The sequence below is a fragment of the Canis aureus genome, chromosome 22, assembly GCF_053574225.1.
Source record: "Canis aureus isolate CA01 chromosome 22, VMU_Caureus_v.1.0, whole genome shotgun sequence".
NCBI lineage: Eukaryota > Metazoa > Chordata > Mammalia > Carnivora > Canidae > Canis > Canis aureus.
This window is the reverse complement of record NC_135632.1, coordinates 4640388-4664244: the sequence shown is the minus strand read 5'-3', so window position 1 is coordinate 4664244 and position 23857 is coordinate 4640388. Positions and strand designations below refer to the sequence as shown.

The window sequence follows — 23857 nt, the reverse complement described above, 5'->3', positions numbered from 1 at the left end:
CTGTAACAAATCACCTCAAGCAAAAGGAAAGAATAGGCAAAATAATCTATAATTATCATATTTGATAAGTACTTACGTGTCCTATATTCACCTACTTGACTGCAAAGTAAGTCTCATTTCCTTTTAATGTGTGGGTTGACTGGTAGGAAATCAGTGATTTCATGTGTTCCAGATATTTCTGAGGATTCTAATTAAATAGTTCAATTGAGACTGAAGATGTAAATTCAAATCTTCACTTCTCAGAAAAGAGGTAACTACTTAAATTTTAAAGAGCTTTGTTGGTATGTTACACAAAGGTTCAAAATCACTGTCAGTCCAAGCTTGGCCATGATGATTCACTTTTCATGATTACAGGGCAGTTTAAAAAATAACACTTTGAAGAAGAAAAGAAAATTGTGTGGGATAATCAGATACAGGCATTATTATCCTCATTTTACATATAAAACATACACACGCACACACACGCACATACACACACACACACAGGTCCAGGCCTTCTCTTGGGAAACGTCATATATTCTACTGGGCAATTCTGAAGTGGCTTGGCTGTGGCATTCTCCACAAAATGTAGAGAATAGAATAGAGACCATTTTAAATTAATAGAGAAGAGTTTAATAGCACAAAGTTAAAAAGTACACAAACAGTATACATACAAGCCTCATACTCACAGAACCAAGATTGAGGCTAGAGTTAGGTTCTTAAATTGTTTTATTTTCCATACATATTCAGCTAACAACTCATAATGGCTAAATCTGGCAACAAAGAAAACATTGGGTGATTCAAGATGCTTAAGTTCGGTGTTTGGATTTTTAATTTGCAGATTTGCCATCAAGCAAGTTCTTGGTTCTTGACAGAAGTAGCAATGTTCTTCAGCCATAGGCTAAATTAGGTGCGTGGATTTCTTTAAACTTTGGCCATTTGGCAGCAATTCTTTTTTTTTTCCATTATGAGTTTTTTGCTCTTGTTTTTACATCACCAGTTAAATTTTGTTTTAAGTCACTATTGTGTTTTTCACAGTTGGATGTTAATTGTGGCTTTTGAAATAACTGTCTAATGGAGCTGAGTCATTTCAAGGCTTTTCATTGAGTAAAACTGCTTTTGGTAGCTAAGGTAATTTCAGGGAAGCTCTTTGATGAGGACTCTTCAGTTCAGGATTATACAAAGCTTTTGAGAAAAGAAAAAAAAGTTCAGTGAAGGTAAGTTTGGCTAAAACCCTCTTTTTTTGGTTTCTCTTTGCATATGGAAAGGACAGTTACAGTAATGCCAACTTCATAGATAGCCCTGAATAAAATAATTGTCATTGGAGTGCATTTGTGTGCATTTGATCATCCAATCAAAATACAGAGTATAATAAATCATCAGAGCTATTCTCTTTATTTGCTCATGAAAATGCAAATCTGACTTTAATTTACATCATGATTGCTTAGATTTTGTCACTTTCTTGATTGACTTTGGGGAAGAAGTGCATAAAATAGGAAAATAAAACTTGGGTCTGATTGTGTCTATCAAAAATAAAGGCCTCAAGGTAAGACTTTGAGGATAACAATAAAAAATCCAAGGATATCTTTGCATTTTGTCCACTTAGCTAGGCTGAGCTACATTTCCCAGAATTCGCTTTCTTGTGTTTCTAGTTAGGATGGTCCATGAGACAGATTCTTGGGAGATTGAGAAGGAAGAGGAAAAGCAGCAGCCATTCTGTGGGTCAAATATGTTGCTGATTTGCTGACTCATCTCACTGGTGTGAAGTATAACTGAGCCTACAATTGTTCTATTTGCCCCTCCATTCTCCTTCTGTTTCTCTGACTCCAGGGCCATTGTGTGTGTTTAGTTTTGTAAGGAATGGCTTGACTTCTGCAAAATAGCCACACCACAGACACTAAAGGCAACAAGAATTGAGATGGGTCCCAGTCCGTTCCCGAGGAATTTTAACTCATGCTTTTGAGTTCTAGTTTGCTGTTGATCTCCCTCACTTTATATTTATCTTCCCTTCCCAGGTGTTTACTCTGAAGACCCTAAACTGTCACACCAGATGTGAAGAAAACAGCCTCAGATACTGCTTAACCAGCTACATAAGGCCAAATCCTAAATATATCCCCTAGTGTTTATGCTTCTCTGATTGTATGCTCCTTCAGAAATAGAGAGGCACTTAAACATTAGATTAAATGTCAATACAGGATTTTTAACATAATTATCAAAAATATCAGAGCAGGATGCCTGGGTGGCTCAGTGGTTAAGCATCTGCCTTTGGCACAGGTCATGATCCCAGAGTCCCGGGATCGAGTCTCACATCAGGCCCTGGTAGGGAGCCTGCTTCTCCCTCTGCCTGTGTCTCTGCCTCTCTCTCTGCATGTGTCTCTCATGAATAAAAAAAAAATATATATATATATATGGTCTACTAACTACAGTTGCCCATATCTGTAGTTAAATCCTACTCTCCCATCTCTCATGTAACAGACAAGTTGTAGAAACATACAACGCCAGGTGCTCTCAGGGGAATACCAATAGATCCCAGATGAGTAAAGGGAGTCTAGAAAAGTTATCCATTCTATACTTGAGCAAACAGAAGGTTTGGATAGAGTCAACCCTGTTAAATATGCTAAGGTAAAGAGAAATAGCATGATAACTATGTAAAAATTCAAGTGAAGAAAAATAGAGGAAAGAAACTCAATTACATAGAGAGAAACAATCCAAAATGGAAAAAAGAAGAAAATATTCCACAACATTTGTTTTTTTTATATAGAAAAAAATTTAAAAAGAAAATGAAATCAATGAAACAAAGTGAGACATTGCACCAACAGAATGTGATGAATAATGCAGAGCTAAGTCAGTCAAATAAGGACAAAACACTATTCTACTACAAAACTAATATATAAACTAGAAACAAGAAATGGCACAGGAACGGTTACAGCCTAACTAGAAGTGTGGATGCAAAGTTCAAGGTAATCACCACTAGCAGAAGAAAATAACGGTGATAAAGTCCCATTTAAGAAAGATAACAAACATGATGTAATGGATAACAACAATAGAACTTAAGAGTATTTAATGGATATGAAGATGAGAAGGTCAAATGACAGCAGTACAGAAAATGTATATAATGATGTAATAGAACATATTTTCCAAAAATAAAAGAAAGGCTAACTTTGGAGATGAAAAGAGCATCTCTAGAAAACACTGATATGAAATTATCAACACCGGAGCATATCTTGGTGAAGCTAGTGAACTTCTAGGATAAATAATTATTCAGATGTATAGACAGAAATATCACAGTATCAACAAAGGTTTTGGAGAGGAGGCAGTCCAAAAGGGAATCCAGCTGGCAGCAGATTTATTCACAGCAACACTCACACCAGAGGACAGTAGAATAATATCTACAGAGTTCTGAGAGGAAGGAGAAGTTTCCCAATCTATTGTTGGAGTCGCAAGTATGGCAAACAGGTGACAAGCAAAAGAAAACATGTGAGACACTGGGAAATCTGGTACCTACCCCTGTGCCTCCCATGACCTGGCCTCAGTCTTTAGGTTACTTGCTTAGCCTCTGGGATAAGGAAATATCCTTATGAGAGGCCAAAACACTCAGTTTAAGTAATTTATTTACTTTCTGAATTGATTTGTGGGTATGAATTAACCCAGAATTCTAGATCTAAAGTCTGCTTTTCTAAGTAGAATTTTAAAAGCCTAACATAGTTAATAAAGTCCCACTGTGCATTTGGATGGACTTATTTACTAGGAGAATTTCAGTGATGCTCTTAGAATTTAATACATCTAAAAATGTGGGTTTAAATTTTTTTTTTATTCAGTATTTTTAGTCAGATTCACTGTAAAGGTCTGTGGCTATCTACAGCACCAAATCAGCAGAATCAGATGGGTCCAGCTATTTTGTTTTTCAACCAAGAGTTCTTAGATACATGAAAACTGCTCACTAGCAAAAAAAAAATAATAATAATAAATGCAATTTTAGCAAAAATAGTATGCTAATTTTTATGCACAGATTAGGAAGTTAAAAATAATAATTTTCTTGAGGTGAGTCAGGAATTCTCAAATATTCTTAGAAATTTAATTTGGTATATTTCTCGTAATCAATTTGAGAACTGAATTATCTCAAGAACTTTCTAAATATAGGAATGACTTCCCTCTCTGGGCTTTGCTTTACTTTTATAATATAAAGTTTAATGTAATTGCAAGTTAAATTCAAATGTGGTGCCAAACGAGTCATGAGATAACCCAAAAATGTAGATTTTCAAAGGAAATATCTAGGAACATGTTGCATAACTCTAAAAATTCTTCATACTCTCAAGGAGATATAAACAAGGTCAAAAAGTGGTTAGTTGTGAGGATCTGTAAAGAGATTTTTGGGAGAGAACTGATACCATGTATGAGTTTCTCACTGTTCCCCCCTCCCCCCACCCATATACACACACACATACAGTCAGTACCCACTGGATTAGGGATGGGTAGAGCTCTCCTTTCTTCAAGTCTGGAGATTGGGGTGATAACAGGACCCTCCATGAGTTTGACCATTCTTTAAGAATTTGGGAAGGACAGTGGACTGACATCTGACTTTTGCCAAGCAAGAGTGTGAGCAGATGGACTGCCAAGCAAAGTGCAGAGGGAAGGGGAAGTTCTATGTTGGGTTTGCCTATGCTTCCAGGATGGATTTGAACAAAGTATACACCAGCGTTGACTGTGGACCATATGTAGGCCAGCCCAGGGAGAGAGCCAACATGGAGCTATTTTGGCTTCTTCCCAAGAAAACTACCTAGGTGTGCTATAGGACTCCAGCTGAGAAAGTCTACAGGGCATAAACAATAGAAATCCAAAGATTAAAGGTGAAGTAACCACCAGAGAAATAGAATATATCAAGATCAGCTGAGTTGTAGTTGGAGAATCTTAGTAGGAAAGTTTTCAAAACCCCATGAGAGGCACATATGATAGAAAGGCCAGTTTTTCTGACACATCCATAAAGCCAAAAAACATACTCCAATAATACCAGTCAAACCAGAACTTTCTGTTTCCGTTCTCTCTGTGCACCAACCAAAATGGCTGCTAAGAATTACTGGCAAGTGGGGGAGTAAATACAAGAATGAAACTAGACATTCTAGAGTCTGAAACCAAGTAGTGATTCTCTATAGACTACAGCTGGGAGCAGAGAAGAGAGAAAGTGTATGTTTGAGCAAAGATGGATGTGTGATTAATATATCATAATTTCTAAGTCAAAGCTATAATTTGCACAGGACCATCTATTACTCAAGAGAGACTAGAAAATCATAGGGCTGTCAGGGTTTTTATCCATTAAAAAAGGAAAACATTTCCCTGGAGTAAAAAAAAAAACAAAAAAAAAACAACAAAAAAAAACTAATGACAGTGGGAAATTAAAAATTATAAGCATTTTTGAATTTTTATGAAAGTACAATGAACCATATTACCCAAATCATAAGGCACAGCTCAATAAATTATTGCAAAGTGATCACACCCATATAATTGGCACCCATGCCAAGATCCATCACCAGGATCCTCAAAGCCCCCCTCGTGCTAACTTTGAATCACCTCTGACAAATGTAACCAGTAATCTAACTTCTAACATCGTAAATTAATTTTACCGATTTTTGAACTCTACGTAAGTAAAATCATACAGGATGCACTATTTATAAGATTCTTCAATATTGTTGCCATTCCTTGCTGTTTTCTTCATTCCCATTTCTTGATAGCATTTTTACCCACCAAGACATTGCATAACGCAGCCCATGAGCCAAATCTGTGTGCATGTCAAATCTGTGAGCCACCTATGTGTGGATGACTTAGAAGATGGAAATGTTTTTACATTTTTTAATGACTGAAAAAAATCAAAAGAGAAACCCTCTTTCAAGATATGTGAACACTTTATGAAAGGAAAATTTCAGCACCAATTAATAGAGTTTTATTGGACTATAGCATATCCCTCTCCTTTATGTATTATCTATGCCATTTCCATGCTACAATGGCGGAGTTGCGGTGTTGGGACAGAGGCTATACTGCCTACAAAAGCTGAAATATTTGCTCTCCTATTCTTTATAGAAAGTTTGTCAACCCCTAGTCTATGTGAATGTACTGCAATTTATTTATTTGACGATGGAGGAGCATCTGGGTAATTTCCACCTTGGGGAAACTGCAAACAGTGCTGCCATGAGATGCTTATGCGTTTCCTTTGTAAACATATGTGTGCATTTCTATTGCATGTATTGCACTTAGGGATGGGATTGCTGTGCTTTAGGGAGACACTGCCAATAGTCTTCCAAAGGAATTGTACACATTTATACTCCATCTGGAAGTGTTTGGGGGTTCTGGCTTTCCCATAGCCTTTCCAACACTTGAGAATATATCTTATTAATTTTAGGCATTCTGGTGAGATTTTAGTAGCACATTAAATTTTTTGTTTTCTTCAGTGAGGATCCCAGATATTTGATTATTCTAATGCAATTGCCAGGGTCATTATTTAACATTTTTGTATTTCCTGTTTGTTTATTGTTAATATATAGAAATACAATATTTTTGTATATTGACTTTGTTCCCAGTAATCTTGCCAGATTCATTTATTAATTCTAGTACTTTGACCTCTGTCAGGTTTCCTGCCATTATCTTGTCTTCTGCAAATAATGACAGCTTTATTAATTCCAATCCTGTGCCTTGTCTCCTTCCTCCTTTCCTTTTTTTTTTTTTTTTTTGCTTGATTGCATCTGTCAGTATCTTCATACAATGCGACATAATAAAATTGATGATGGCTGACAGATTCCTCTTATTACGATCTTAGAAAAAAACTTTTCAACATCACACCATTAAGTATAATTTTTCCTTTAAGGTTTCACACTCATTCTCAAATTAAGGAGGTTTCTTCTATTTATAGTTTATGAAGAGATTTGTGGGCATGCATGTTTGTGTGTGTGTGTGTGTGTGTGTGTGTGTTTTAATGATGAACCAATGTTGAGTTTCTTCAAACGTTTTTATGTATCTGGCACAATGTTAATATGGAATTTTTCTCCTTTAATATGATGAAGTACATTAGTTGAATACTAAATGGTAAATTATCCTTACATTCATGTAGTATACCCCACTTGGTTGTAATGCATTCCCTCTTTAATATATTGCTGGATTGAACTTGCTAATTACCCAGGAACTGTGAAGGCTCTGAGAATTTACCTTACTAAACCTACTAATCTTAACATGTGAGTCTGCCATAGTTTCATGGGTGCTGGTAAAAGATAAGAGATGACTGGGTCACAGAAAACAAACAGTTATTCATCCATGGCAATAGCAATAGTCAGAGTATCATCCTTCATGTCAGCGCCCTGAGTCCCAGTTCTCCCAGGGCAATTCAAAGAAGGTCAAACAATACGTAAAAGCCTACACAAGCAGTGGGTTGCATCACAAAAGGGGAGCTCTGAATTTAGAGAACCCAAATCTTTTATAATGGGAAGTAAGTGAGTTGCCCTTTGCTCTGAAGAGATATTATCTCTATCTTTAGAGGCTGTTTGCTGTACAGTCTGTTTGCTGTCTTCCAGAAAACACTGTTTGTGTTAGTCTTCAAGGTTGCCATAACAAAAAAAAAAAAAACCACAGTTTGAGTGGCTTAAACAACAGAAATTTATTTTCTCCTAGTTCTGGAGGCTAGAAATCCAAGATCAAGATGCCAGCAGGATTCGTGTCTGGTGAGACCTCTCTATTTGGCTTGCAGATGGCTGTGTCCTCATGTGACCCTTACTATATGTATTCAGGAAAAGAGAGAAATCTCTGGCATCTCTTCCTCTTCTTGTAAGGACACCAGTTATATCAGATTAGAGTCCCTCTCTTCTAATTTCCTTTCATCTTAACTATCTCCTTAAAGGCCTCATTTGCAAATGTAGTCACATTGGGGGTTAGTGCTTTAACACATGAAATTTGGAGGATACAACCCAGTTTGTAACAGAGTCAAACAACAAACAAAAAAAGGCAGCTGGTGCTTCATGCATGAGATGTGCAGAAATGCAAGAGGTCCTTAGAGAATTCCTGCCCAACTATGTTCATACAATGATGAATTTGGTCATGAGTACACCACCCTGATTAATCTGAATGACAGAGGCTGGTAGCAAATCTGCTCAATTTATCTAATTTAGCATTTAATTAAGTATACTACAAACAGGACTTTAAACACAATGAGGCCAACTGTAAGTATTCACCTCAGTCGTATTCCTCAGACTCCCAGACCCAGCCAGGTGAACAAATTTCATAAACCATCAAGATCTATCCTAGAAACCCAGATGGCTTTCTCCTAAAATATCCGACCTAACCTTTCCCTTGACCAGAGGCATTAATCCATGTACAGCAGGATGCATTAGCTATTACGCATACTCTGCCTTGGCCTATAAGGAGAGAACACTTAGGGCAATTCAATCATCCATAAAGCCCCGGGCTAGAGAGTTGAGATTCTGGGGCTGGGGGAGTAACATTAATTATTTTAGATAACGTCAGAGACAAATTTTATACCACATATTTTAAATATTTGATTGTCACCATGGGGTCACTGTCCTGAAGGGTGCATGTAAATTTGACTCACGTATGCCTCCAGAAGGCTCCCCCAATTAGCTAAGGCTAGCCTTATCGGAGAGGTCTCTACAATCACATGAGGGATATATGATCTAGGAGTGTGTTTCCCCACATCTGAAGGTATCTTATGACCATTCCTAGAGCATAACTCATCATGTTTTGGGAAAGGAGACAAATTAAGGCCTGGTTTTCATGTAAGTATAGGTGTTGGGGGTGGGGGTGCATCTTGTACCTCTGGACATAAAGTGTTGTTCACTATCACGGTGAGATAACAGACCTTAGGATTCCCACTTCACTTTGAACGACTTAGTCCTTGTTTTTTATTTTTTGTGTTTTTTTGTTGTTGTTGTTATTTTTTTTTTTTTAATTTTATTTATTCATGAGAGACACACAGAGAGAGAGGCGGAGACACAGGCAGAGGGAGAAGCAGGCTCCATGCAGTGAGCCTGACATGGGACTCAATCCCGGGACTCCAGGATCAGGCCCTGGGCTGCAGGTGGCGCTAAACCCCTGAGCCACCAGGGATCCCTAGTCCTTGTTTTTGAAAACTGCCAAGGTAGTCGGTCCATCCTAGCCTGTCTGTCCACCCACAAATCAGGTAGGCGTGTCTGACCCGCAAGATGACTGAGCAATGGCTGGGAGAGGGAATTGGGAAGACATCTGAATGTCTTGACAAGTTCAACGCAAAAGAGGTACAGAAGTTGACTATCCCGTATGGTTTTTGATGGACTTGTGATCAAGTCTGGTGGTGATCAAGCTATCAGGACAGGAGATGGCAGGCCCTGCTGCCAGTTAAATTTAGAATGTTTGCAAAGTTTAGGAGAGGGCATTTTTCCTTTAAGGGAAGAACACCAGGGGAATCTTTGAAAAGTAAAAAGACCACTATTGTCCCTTCCTATCCCCTTCTTCCCAGAACCTAAGATATTCTTGCCCCAGCATTGTTCTTCCACCACTGGCCAAAATTGATTTTGCTCCATTCTAGTAGCTACAATTTCATCTTTTTTCCAATTATCCTCTATTTGCCTACTTTATTCCTTCCATCTGAAAGGCTCAAATGCAAGGGGGACAAGGGTCTTTTTTAAATAAAACTTAGAGAGACAGAGTATTTCTATCTTCCCAAGCTGTAAGGAAATATGCCCTTTGCTCAAGAAAGACACCACATCTATCTTCCAAGGCTATTTGTTATACAAGAATTCCCAAAAAGGTGATTCAGAACAAAACTTCCTAGTATTTCTGTTATATGGTGTGCACGAACATGAAAGACTCATGGAGAACTGTCTGCCGACGCTAGTACTTTATTTAGAACTTTCGCACTAATACTAATGAGAGAGGTTGTTCTATAATTCTTTTTCTTGTAAAATCTTTTGTCAGATTTCAGTATCAAGATTTGTCCAGCCTAACAAAATGAGTTGGGAAATATTTTTTCTGTTTGCATTTTCTGGAAGAATTTGGACAGGCTTCCAGTATTTCTTTCTTCAACATCTGGACAAATTTACCAGTTAAGACATCTAGCGCCTGGCATTTTCATTATGGGTTTGTTTTTTAAATAGTAGCTCCAATTTTTTTAGTAAATATGACTATTAACGTTTAAATGTTTTTTGGCAGTTTTGATAAGATTTGATTTTCAAAAAACTCGTTCATTTTATACAATTGTCAAATTTATCCTTGTAATAGTATCTATAATTTCTTCTTCCTTTCTTTTAAAATCTGTAGAGGGTTCAGTTTTGTTCCCCCTTTTTCTGATATTGCTATTGGTTTCTTTTTCCTTTCCTTTTCTTTCTTTCTCTCTCTTTTTCTTTTCTTTTCTTTTTTTTTTTTTTTTTTTTTAGAGAAAGAGCATGCACAGGCACAAGGGGGCAGGAAAAGCACAGAGGGGGAGAGAGAAAATCTTAAACAGGCTCCACTACCCAGCACAGAGCCCAATACAGGGCTCGATCTCAACACCCTGAAATCACGACCTGAGCTGAAATCAAGAGTTGGATGCTTAACTGACTAAACCACCAAGGCACTCCCTTTTTCTTTTTTTTGATCAATCTTATTAAAGGTTTATGAAGGTTTTGCTTTGTTGATTGTTTTTATGGTATATTTGTTTTCTGTTTTATTGGTTTCTGCACCTCATTCTTTCTTTTGACTCTCTTTGGGTTTGATTCTCTGTTCTTTTTCTAGGGATGTGTGAGGGAAGCTTAGACAGTTAATATTCAGTCATTCTTATTCTCTCATACTTTTATTTCTTTTAAAGTTTTCTCTGAGCATCACTTTAGTTACATTCCATAAATTTTGATTCCATGTCCTCAGAATAATTTAATTCAAAATATTTTTTTTTTCCAATCTGAAACTACTTCAAGGAGTCAAAATTTTATTCAGCTCCTTTTCAGTAAGCAAGAAATTCAATGTTTAACTTGTTACACACCTTACTTTAATAGGTACAATATGTCTGACTTAAACTGTCTCCCCATTCAAAATGAATTCTTCAGAAAAAGAGACTGCTGGAGAATGAACTTCAGTATAGGATACATACAGTACTTTTAAGAAATAAAATAACTAACATGCATTATAACTTCTTGAGCCATGGAATATTTACTAGTATGTTACTTAGTTTAATGCAATTGAAGATTTCAAGTTGTCTCTTTGATATTGATTTGTAACTTAATTCTGCTTTACTCTGAGAACAGACTGAATGATTGCAGTCCTCTGTAATTTTGAGGCTTTCTTTACGGTCGAACATACATTCAACTCTGGTAACCAGGAGGCTACAGCTAACACCATAGACTTCAAAACATACTGTGTGGCTGCAGGATAATCATCAAGAAGCTCTTGCTGCCACAAAGTCCTTTCAGCAAACAGGAAGGGAGGGACACAGCACTAGAAGGCTGCTGAAGAAATAATGCAACATCTCCATGACCATGCAGGCTAGCAATAGGAAGATGGCTTCCATTGCATTTCCACCTTCTAAATTCGGCCCTAAAGCAATCCACAACCAAAGATGCAAGAGAATCTTGGAAATAAATCATACTTTTTAGTTTCCCAGCCTCTGCAGTGCAGAAAAGTACACTACAAAAGAGTTTAAGTGGATGGTGTATATCTGTTCACATAGTCTCCACCCAGTACAATCTCCAAAGGTCATTTTTTTCTCTTTTTAATGAAAAAAAATCTCTTATTCTTTTTTTTTAAATCTCTTATTCTGAACAAAAAATAGGGTACACAGATCCTGAGATAATCAAATAATAGGAAATGGGATCATCCCGGATAATTTTCCTGTTTCCTGAGAAAATATTTTTAAAAAATCTTTCCATAAATGCTATCAACAACTTTTGGGTATTGTAAAGAGGAATTTGACTAAGGCGAACAGTAATGTAGCCCAAGAACCTTAAAACAGTCATATACTTTGACCCATTAATTTCACTGCTAAAATCTGGAAAGAAAATAAAGAAATAACCTTAACGAGTTATTTATGTAGAAAAGTGTTTCAACTGAATTATTTATAATGGTGAAAAAATTTAAACATCATTTGTGTTAAATTAGGAAAATGGCTAAGTAAACTGTAAGAAAAGCATATGATAATATTACACAAACATTAAAATATTTATTATATAATTCTGAATAAAAAACAAAGCTAGAAGATTCTATGCACAGCATGATTTTAACTACATAAAAAATTCATGGTAGGAAGAAAATAAGACAAAATACTAAACAAGGTTATGGGTATTTAAAAAAATTCTTCTTTATGCTTTTTACTACTTTCTAAGTTTACTATGAAAAGCATGTTTATTCTGAAATTAAAATAAAATAAAAGGAATTTTTACTCTCTTTAATATGGGAGTCTGATGTTTGGAGGAAAAATGATTTTTAAAATTATTGAAATTAGGTTAATTAAAGGCTATTGGAAAGAACTGAAACTTGTTTCTATTCCCTCCTCCAACTCTAAAAAGATGTTGTTATAAACAATTTGACAAACAATTTCAGAGGAAAGCAGAAAAACTTAGAACATACAATATCTGATTCAGATGATGCTTTGCTTGATTTTCTAGGAGTGTTGTTTAACATTCTTAACTTTTGAAATATGTAAACTAGTTGTTTCTGTTGAAGACAAGGAGAAACTTACTAAAATTACTAAATTTGTTTTGTTCATTTTTAATTAAGCATTTTATTTTGACAAATGGAAGGTTTACTTGCCGGGTACAAAGTAATACAGAGATATCCCATATATTCTTTATCCAGTTTTCTCTCAAAGATAACATCTTACCAAATTATTGTTAAAGATTATAAACAAGAAGCTGACATTTTTGCAGTTAAGAAAAATACTGTTCCTTCCTCCTCTATTTCCATCACAAGGACTCCTCATATTATTCTCCATAGCCAAGCCCAATTCCTTCCTACTCTCACTGTGCTATTCTTAACACCTGACAGTCACTAATTTCTTCTCCATTTCTAATTCTTACTTCAAAAATCATATAAATCATATAAATGGAATCATCCACTCTGTAACCTTTAGATATTTTTGTTTTCCCTTAGCATGATTCTCTGGGGTTCATCTAGATTGTTGCATATAGCAATAGTTTATTCATTTTATATCTCTGAGTAGTATTCCATGATATGGATAGGTTACAGGTTTGTTTGTTTGTTTTTTTCCAATTAATTAATTTATTTCAGAGAGAGAGAGTGTGTGCACGATTTGGGGCAGGGGGAGGAGGGAGAGAATCTCCAGCAGACTCCCCTCTGAGCATGAAGCCTGACACGGAGCTGGATCTGATGACCCTGATTATAACCTAAATCAAATCCAAGAGCCCATGGCCAACTGACCGAGCCATCCAGGTGCCCCAGGCCACAGTTCTTTAACCGAAGGACAGCTGGGTTGTATCCAGGTTGGACTATTCCAAATAAAGCTATTATAAACATTTACGTACAGGATTTTGTACATAAAGAATTTTGTACATAAGACTTTAAACATAAGTCTTAATTTCTTTGAGATAAATGCCCAGGAGTGTGATTGCTGAGTTTTATGACATTTGCAGGTTTAATTTGTAAGAAACTGCTGGAGAGCTCTCCAGAGTGGATGTATCATTTTACATTCCCATCATCAGTGTAATAAGTGATCTGGTTTCTCTGTATCCTCAATAGCATTTAGTGAGTCACTTTTTTTATTTCAGCCATTCTGATCGGTATGTGATTTTACTTCTCATTTCTCTAATTGCTAATGAACTTGGACAACTTTTCACGTGGTTTTTGCCATCTGTTTATTTTCTTCCATGAAATGTCTCTTTGTATCTTTTGCTCATGCCCTAACTGAATTGTTTGCTTTTTTTTTACTGTTGAGTTTTAAGAGTTCTTTATATATTCCAGATACTAATCCTTTGTCAAATATGTGGTTTGCAAATATGTTCTCCAAGTAGATAGCTTACCTTTCATTCCCTTCATAGTATCTTTCATAAAGCAATTTGAAAAATAAATGTGCTGATGAAGTCTAATTTATCTTTTTTTTTTCCTTTAAGGGGTCATGTTTCTGTTGTCAAGTCTAAGAACTCTTTGCCGAGCTCTGACCCTGAAGATTTTTCTCCCCTTTTCTTAAAAGTTTTATAGTTTTACATTTTACATTTAAGTCCATGACCCATTTTGAGTTATTTTTTGTAGAGAAAGTACATGATTTATATCAAGGTTTATTTTTTGGCCTATGTATGCCCAATTGTTCCAGTACTATCTGTTGAAAAAGCTGTCTCCTTCATTGAATTGTATTTGCACCTTTGTCAAATATTACCTGAGCATATTTTTGTGGGTTTTATGGATTCTCTGCACTGTTCTGTTGATCTATATTTCTATACTTCTATTACCACCATACAGGCTTGATTATTGTTGCTGTATAGTATGCATTGATATTCATTAGATTAATCCTTTTTACTTTATTCATCTTTTTCAAAAATTGTTTTAGCTATTCTTGTCACTTCACTTTTTCATATGAGTTTTATAATAACCTTTTTTATATATACAAAAAAGTTCCTGAATTTTGATAGAAATTGTGCTAAACCTGTATCAATCTGATACTGTGTATCAAGTAAAAATTGACCTTTTACTACACTGAGTCTTCTAATCTGTGAACATGGTATGCCTCTCCATTTCTTTAATCTTTGGTTTCTTTCACCAGCATTGTGTATTTCCATCATATAAGTCTTGTACATGTTTTGTTAGATATATACCTAAATATTATCATTTTTTTTTGTAAATGGTATTGTATATTCAATTTCAGTTTCCATGTGATCATTGCTAGTATATACACAAATGTGATTGATTTTTATTTATGGATCATGTGGTCTATGCCATTATTGAACTAATTATTAGTTCTAAGAGGTTTTTTTGGTTGATTTCTTAGAATTTTCTACATAGACAAAATTATGTCATCTGCAAATAGGAATAATTTTTATTTCTTCATTTCTGATCTACATGATTTTTTTCCCCATTTTATTGCTGAATTACCCTGGCTAGAACCTGTAGTACTTTTGAAGAAGAGCAGTGAGAATGGGCATTATTATTTTGATCCTGATCTTAAGGAGAAAGGACTGAATTTTTATCATTAAATATAAATATATAAATAAAAAATACATAAATATAAAAATAAATTAGCTGTAGGATTTTTTTATAGATGCTCTTTATCAAGTCAAGCCTATCTTTCCTATCTATTCCTATCTTTCCAAGTTTTTACCCTGAATGAATGCTGAATTTTGTCATATGCATTTTCTACATTGATTGATATAATCATGCACTTTCTTTTCTTCCTTAGCATGTTCATATGATAGATTACATTAAGTTTCAAATATTGAAGCAACCTTGCATCTCTAGAATTAACTCCACCCAGTCATGGTGTATAATTCTCTTTTGCATATTGCTGTATCTTATTTGCTAACATTTTGTAAAGGATTTTTGCATTTACATTCATGAGAATATTCAGCCTATAATTTTCTATCTTTGTGTTGTCTTCATCTGGTCTTGGTATCAGGATAATATTAGCTTCATAAAATGATTTGAAAACTGCTCCATCTTATTCTGTTTTGTTGAAGAGATTGAGTAGAACTGATATTAATTATTCATGAAACATTCAGTACAATTCTCTCCAAAAACCTCTTGGGCCTGGATATTTTTTTATGAGAAGTTTTAAAATTCTGAACTCAATTTCCCTATTAGCTATAGAATTATCCAAATGATCTATTTTATATTGAATGAGTTGTGGTAGTTTGCATTTTTGAGGACTTGATCCATTTTCTTTTTCTTTTTTTTTTTTCTCTAAGATTTATTTATTTATTTTAGAGAAAGAGAAATAGAACACAAGTAGGAGGGGCAAAGGGAGAAGAAGAGGGAGAGAGAATATTAAGCAGCTCTACGCCCATGTGAAGCCCAACATGGGGCTTGATCTCATGACCCTGAGATCATAACCTGAGTCAAAACCAAGACTAGGATGCTTAACTGACTATGCCACCCAGCCAACCCAGACTTGACCCATTTTCATCTAAGTTGTCAAACTGAGATGCAGCAGAATTCTATTATCCTGATGTTCCATATTTCATTTTTAAATTGGTTGTTATATTTTCTCTTTTTCTGCTCCTTTACTTTCACCTCTCTTACTGTTTCTACTTCCTGCATACATCACTAAAAAGATGCTGCTATAGAAAATTTAACAATTAGTTTTAGAGAAATCAGGAGAACTACAGAATGTACAGTATCTCATTCAGCTGATCTGCTTAATTTCCCAGGAGTCTCGTTTCATATTCTTACTTTTAAAATATTTAAACAATAGGAACTGGGTAGTATTTCTTATTAAAAACAAGGATACTTATCAAGATGCCCCAAGTTTTCTGTTGTTTTGCTCTGTTTTAATTTTCACTAACTAATTTAATTTTCTTCAGTCTTGGTCAGACCTTCAGGGGATCCTAGAGAAAAGGGCATGGAACACATGACGAGATTTTTGCTGTGACTCAACTTCTATAATTTATATCCTAATTGAAGTGAGAAAAATTCTATGGGGATTCTTTGTGTCTCCACTTAATCCTAAATCATTGGAGAGGCCTATCTGACCTTTCTTAAGAGCTTTGCAAAGCAACTAAGCTGTCCCAGCCCTCTAAGCAATTCCTTCACTCTCCTCCTATAAACTAAAATTGGCAGACTAGATTGTTTCTCAGGATCTGATTTTGTATTTTCACTATAGTTGATTTCCCAGAAGCATATTTCTATTTTCCACAGGAATTTATAATGGGAAGGAACCCCCACCACACACACACACACACACACACACACACACACACACACACATTTATAATGCACATTTTAAGGACAACAAAGTATCTAAATATAGATGGGAAAAAATAAACAGATTAGGAAACAAGATACCTAATTATAAACACTATTCTATCATTTGGACTTTAAGCAAATCCTTAAAATGTCCTAGTCCACTGTTTGCTGGATGCATATTTATCTGCAGCTCTCAACCTTGGGGAGAGGTATTACCAAAAGAACACTTACCAAATATTGAGTCATATACAAATAAATTGAAAGGGATATATGCCATTAACTAACCCTAATTTTCCTAGCAGTTAGTTATGCAATTTTTGGACAGTTGTACATGGCTAAGAACAGCCGAATTTATGTTTATAGAATATTTGTTAAGTAAAATTAGAGCAATTTAGAAATCTTGCCAGATTATCTCATTTGAAAAATGAGAAAACTAAAAATTAGAGCCATTTAATCAACTCAGTGATAGAGCTGGGACAAGAAGACACATCTCCTGTATCTTTACAACCATTTTTTCTTAATTTAGCAATCTGCAGATGACAGCTTATGTATTACTGTGAGCAAAACTTTTATCATATATGCATGCATCACATATATTCCCTTTCTTTTGTAGTAATGCCTTCCAGAACACCAAAATTTAAGGTAAAAGTAGCAAATTAATGAAAATCTGTAAGTATGAGCCAGTCAAAAAGGATGGATGAAACCTAATCACGGTGAGTAGAGAGTTTTTACTTAGATAAAATCATGCTCTTTCCACATAGCTAGCTACATGAGCTCCAAATGAAATTAGCAGAAGTTTCTCCCTCTTCACCACTTAAAAAAGTAAATGCAATTTGGCCTCCTTTATTTTCATTAGTTTGGCCATGAGATTATGTATATTTGTGGGTACAATTAAGTGAGGCTCAGAGACATATCCAGGCTAAGAATCGGAAAAGAGGTTAGAAGTTGCCTAGTCTATCTTAACTACTCATAGAAATAATCTTTATTTAACCCACATTGAAACTTTTCTAGATGTCTGACATATATAGAAAAACGAACAGGGAAATTAAGCTGATAGTTTAGGGTCATAATAAAAGAGTCAGTAGAGGTTGGATACAAGTGGAGTCAAGTTTGGAGAGAAATCAAAGCAGTTAAAAGATTTAAGAGATGATCTATGGCTAAGGCAGTGCTAGAATCAGGTGTAGATAAAATCAGGAGGGCAAGAAAGAAATAAGGCATAGTGAGTAAATGTTCTGGTTCACTAAACTGGAGAGACTAAGAATTGTGCCAATGTCCTCTAGCCAAAGACCACAGGAAGAGACAAGTTGAGTGTATTGTTGCAGAAAAGGAGAAACTGTGGGCATCTCAGAAAAACAGTGTTTAGAGAATTTATTATAGGAGTTGATCTTTGGTTGGGTAACCTGGGGGATATTCCAAGATAGTGGAGATTTGCTACTGATTGGGTTTTATCAAAAAGTGGAAACAATTTTACAATCAGATATCAATAATAGGACACCACTAAAAGAATTTACCTCCCAAGAAGGCAAACTAGAGTGAGGCTAAACGTTGTGATTAATAAAAAAGCAGCAACCATTCCTATCAGCCAGAAGAAGAGAATGTTCGCTCATTTTTGTAGTTAGGACAGAATTCACACTTTGCCTGTGTTTAGACATGATCACAGAGTAGTCCTTTGTTTTGTTTGGTTTTCACCCAGCATCGTCACAGAATGGCCTGCCTGATGTTGATGCTCTCTGGAACTGTCTCCAATGAGAGAATGCCAAGACCTAGCTGTGAGTACCGGGCCAAGTCATAGCAACACCAAGGCCTTGCTGATAGTGTCAGGCCAACTCCTGAGGGTGAGGGGCTGCTTTTCTCTGTCAGCTAGAAATGGTCCGGTAAACCAGATAGCTCTAGGAAAGTAGGTCTAATAAAGAGAAATCACACTCATGTTTTTATTCCCTGGTCTAGTTAATGATGCTGAATTAAGCTTGATTTTAGAATTCAGATACCATGAATAGGATTAATAAAATGTTTGTCATTTGGATGGGCACCCAGATGTCTCAGTCGGTTAAGAGTCTTCCTTCACCTCAGGTCATGATCCCAGAGTCCTGGGATCAAGCCCCCCTGTCAGGCTCCCTGCTCAGTGGGGAGTCTGCTTCTCCTTCTGCCCCTCCCTCCACTCGTGCTCATCCTCTCTCTTTCTCTCAAAAATAAATAAATACATCTTTAAAAAATTGTCATTTGGCTTACCCTGTTGATATGAGTATGTCTTATCTAGTCGAAAGGGCATTAGTACTATGAGTTAGTTATATGAGTGAGTGACTGAAAACCAGATCCATGACATGGTCAAGAGGAAGCTTCTCAAATTGGTCTATACATCAACTATATTGAAGCACTTTTGGGCATGAATGAAGAATATCCAAGATGGTCATCAAATCAATGCCAGCTTAGGGATATAGATAAAAAATATATTCAGAATAATAAAGCAACCCATTGGAAGAAAATTAAAAAGGCCTGGCTGAAAAGAAGAACCTATAAAATTCAGACTTAGAGGAAGTGTTTCCCTTAAATTAACTTGGACCATGCTTCCAGCCTCAATTTTCTCGGCCTGAGCCACTGCTTTCTTAACTAATAAGTACATAATTGTACTTCAGGACTTCCACATGCTTGTGATTCAAAATTATTTTTATTTTTAATTCATAGCAGGAGTGAAAAAAAAGATATACACACACTTAATGGATTATATATTAATTCTAACATGAAGAGCAATGGAAACAAGCAACTTGTTACCTTGTGATGGAAATCTAATTCAAAGTCTCAAGTTCTCAGAATGAACAGAGATCTGTGCACATAAATTTTTCCCAACGTGTATGTCTCCACTCTGGATTATGCTGGGCTCAATTAGTGGCGAGGTAGGAATTAGTATCATGTGCTGATGCATGCCAGCCAGTTGTGTTATAATGGCAAGACAGAGATATTTTAGACATTTAGCTTGGATGTTGGATTTGGGGGTGTTTGTTTTATTTATTTATGCCTTCATTTTTCTACATTGTTCTGAGTAGCTGTGCAAGTGTGTTGTCAAGGAGGCTGTGTGAGATGGGAGTGGTATGACATCTATATTTATCACAGGAGCCCTCTAGGTGGCAGAAACAAAGAACAAGCTCTTTGAATAGAAAAACAAGAGAACACCTATCATAGTGTTTTGCACATTGCAATCACTCAAATATCTGTTCTTTACTTTATTAATATTATTATATGCTAAATCTGAGTCCATTCACTACCCCAAAGTGGATGTTCTCCATGGTCTATTTCACAACTCAGGGGCCAGATCCTCACGGAAGCACAGTCTGAGTTTTCAGAAAAACTGTCTCTAGCCATTTACGGCCTTTTGTGGATTCTCGAAGACATCCAGAATACAACTACTCTGAGGGCAATAGAAGGACTTTTATGTACAAATGTTTGATTTTTTTAAGATTTTATTTGTTTATTCATGAGAGACACAGAGAAAGAGGCAGAGACACAGAGAGAGGGAGGAGCAGGCTCCATGCAGGGAGCCTGATGCGGGACTCAATCCTGGGACTTGATCTCGGGACTCCAGGATCACACCCCAAGCCAAAGACTGATGCTCAACCGCTAAGCCACCCAGGCTCCCTATGTACAAATGTTTTAAAACAATTCTATGGAATTCCTTATGAAATATATTAGCTTTTTCTTTCCTTTAAGAGAATTTCCTCTGAATTACTCAGGGTCACCATTAGGAGCACGATTTACAGTACTTTGCTCTAATTCAAAGACTTCCTCAGGTACCATGCAGGGACATAGGCTTGTTTGCTACAACACTAATTGTGCCCAGACTGGATGTCTGTTTACCATGTAGACTCCAAAGTTTTAGTTTCCCATTCAAGGTTCAGGCAGACATTTCTCCTGTACTACTGCCTACTTACTGTCTTTCAACTAGTTAGTTTTTGCCTTCTCAACCCTTTTTAATCAAATAGGGTTTCCTGAACTTGGTTTAATTTCAAAATTGGTCAAAGACCCTGTTAATGATACAGATTTCCAGGTTGTTCCATGATGACTGTGATTCCCTGGCTATGAGATGGAACCTTGTAATATCTATTTTTATCAAATAGCCTAAGTAATAGACACAATACTGCACAATGATGTGCTCTTGCTGTATAACAAGGAATCTTAACCATATAAACAAGCTTCTTAAATTTATTAATAGTAAAAATAAATAGGACCCAACTGGAGACTTGCATTTTTCCTCGAAAAAACATTTTAACATTTTAAATTATCCTTTCAGAGTATGTTGCATTTTCCTTTGGAAATTATTTCTAATATACATAATTACAAAAAAAATAACACTAATAGATATTTGAGTATCTACCACCCAGCATTTAAAAAGTTAAAATTTGCCATATTTACTTCAGGATTGTTAAAATAAAATGACTACTAAAAAATAAAATAAAATAAAAATCAAATGGCTACTACTAGTAAATATTATTTTTTATGTATTTACTTAAATTTAGTCCTTCAAAATTCTGTTCCCTGTTCTGTACTCAGACAGGCATATATCTTTATGCAACTTACTTTTCAAACTCAATATTGTTTTGGAGAGCTCTTGATTTGATCTCTATAGATCTAATTCATTCATTTCACACTGCTATGTAGTACACAAAAGTGTAAATATTTCATCATGTAATTTCCTATTCCCTGCTGTTGGACATCTGCTTGTTTCCAATAATTTGCTCATATATTCATATAAGGCTGCCATGTACACACTAAGACCTATCTCTGGCGCATTTGCCCAAGGGGCCTCTAGTTTATACTCAGGGGTGGCCATCTAGTTTGTACATTTTTATCTTCATTAGAAATTGCCCAGATACTTTCCAAAGTAACTACCTGTATATCCTCACCACAAGCATAAGTTACTTTCACACTGCAATAAATAAAACATTACAAACCATTTGAGGGGTATGAAATAGTATCTTGAGGTTTAAATTCACATTTTTTTGATTATTGGTAAGGATGGATATCATCTGAAATGTTCCATTGTTATTTGGGTTCTTGTTCAGTGTGTTGGCTTCTCTAAATCTCTGCTCGCTGAAAAAAATCTATTGATTTTATTTCCTTTTCCTATTGATTACCAGTTTTTAGGATTTCTTTTGTAATTTCTGGATACTCTCCTCATTGTAGCTATTGTAGACAATGCACTTTGCTATTATAGCTTGCATCACTATTTATTCTTAGTTTTCAGGGATATTACTGATGGTTGAGACTGTCTGAAGTTACTGCTGCAGGTAAATGTTCTTACAATTACTTCTTTTCCCAGTTTATAATGAAAAACATTCAACTAGAGATGATTTAAATCCTAAAGCAGAATTTTCATCCTTTGTTGTATACAAAATGGAACAAACATAAGTTTTAAAAAAGGCAATAAACTTACACTTGATCACCTTTAATTTGCTTTTTACTAAAGCAATCATCTTGGAAGTTGATGTAATAGTACCCTTCACATCTCTTCCTAAATTAGCTAATTTGGGGAAATTATTTTAGAGGGATTTCAAGTTAGGCTAAGTCTCTTTCTAAAACAAATGTATTCCTCTGTCAATGAAAATTGGAAAGAATTAAAGGGCACATTAACATACAAAATGTGAAAAAAAAAAAAAAAACAGTGTTGAAAAGTCAAACCTTCCTGTTGATAATTCTGGTGGCAAAAGCAACTCTATGGATTTAGCATATGTGTATGTTTTGCTAGCAGACAAAAGGTTAAATAAATTTAAACAGTTAGACTGAAATTAGTCTCCCAAACTACTTTCAATTTAATTTTTCTGCAAATCAAAAGAAAACAATGCTTGGCAGCTCTTCCTTTCGATATGGAGGTAGGCTTACATCTCTGTAGATGTTGATTTTTTTTTTTTGTTCACCTTTAATATGCTTAAAATGCCAAAGCCTTCTCATTTTATAAGATCTTGATTATTTATTTGAAACGAGAAAACATTCAGAATTTTTTAAAAGGAGGCTTTTATAATTTGTGTTCCTAGAATTTTGCAGACAGTATTTTTAAATTTTTTAATAAACACACTTGTTTTTAGAACCGCGGTTTTTTTCCTCTGAGCATGTTTTTATCATTCTTTTTAAAATAAAATTGGTAAGAAATACTCCTATTTTATCAGTATAAACTGTCCATTGACTGAATTAATTAGGAGGACTAATTTCTGAATCTTTGCTTCTCTTCTATGCTACACAGAAAATTTCAGTTGGCATACGAAGAGGATGGGGAGTTGCCTCCAAAACCGAACTATGTTTAAAACTTAGTGGATTGGGTCAACATGAAGCAATACTGTAGAAGAGGAAAAGTCTATCTCCAACAACCCAATCTCCCTTGCTCCTTCTGTTTCTAAGCATTCCTCTCAACAACTCCACAACATACAGTTCCCCACCTACAGACTGCTCCCCTCCACATGTAAATAGCATGTACACACACACACTCACACACACACACATACACATGCAATGACTTCACCAGTCATCTCACCTCTTCCGTGTTATACTAAATGCTAACACATTGCAATATGAGATGAGATGAGATGAGATGAAATGAGATGAGATGAGATGAGATGTAAGTAATAATACGATATCCTTTCCTGAAATATTTATGTTATTAAGAAGCTGAGAACACCATTGGCTTGCTTGGTTCCTTGTTCCAGCCTCTATCCAGCCCTGTGTTAGGACTAAACCAAAGGCACAGGAAGTAAAACCTCCTTTGGTTGGGGGGTGGAGGGAGGTCATCAGACTTTTTCTGCACACGCCAGATAGTAACCATTTTAGGCTTTACAAGCCATACACCTTAGCTCTGTCATTATAACACAAAAGCAGCCATAGACAACATGCAAATGGTGGCAATGGCTATGTTCCAATAAAACTTCATTTACAAAAACAGACAATGGGCCAGGTATGACCCACAGCCATAGTTTGCCAACCCCTTCTCTAGACCTTTGGTCATACAGCATCCAATTAGCTGTGTGCATTCATACTGGAGAGTTTCAAGACC

The 23857-nt window shown here is 35.7% G+C and overlaps 1 long non-coding RNA gene across 6 annotated transcripts in view; it reads right to left on the bottom strand.

The window, feature by feature from the left end:
* Positions 1-623: 623 nt before the first annotated feature.
* LOC144293674 (uncharacterized) overlaps positions 624-23857 on the bottom strand; it is a 213423-nt gene continuing 190189 nt past the window's right edge. For all 6 annotated transcript variants that reach the window (XR_013360904.1, XR_013360903.1, XR_013360899.1 and 3 more), the window contains one exon: positions 624-1164. This is a non-coding gene — a long non-coding RNA (uncharacterized LOC144293674). The remainder of the gene's footprint in view (positions 1165-23857) is intronic.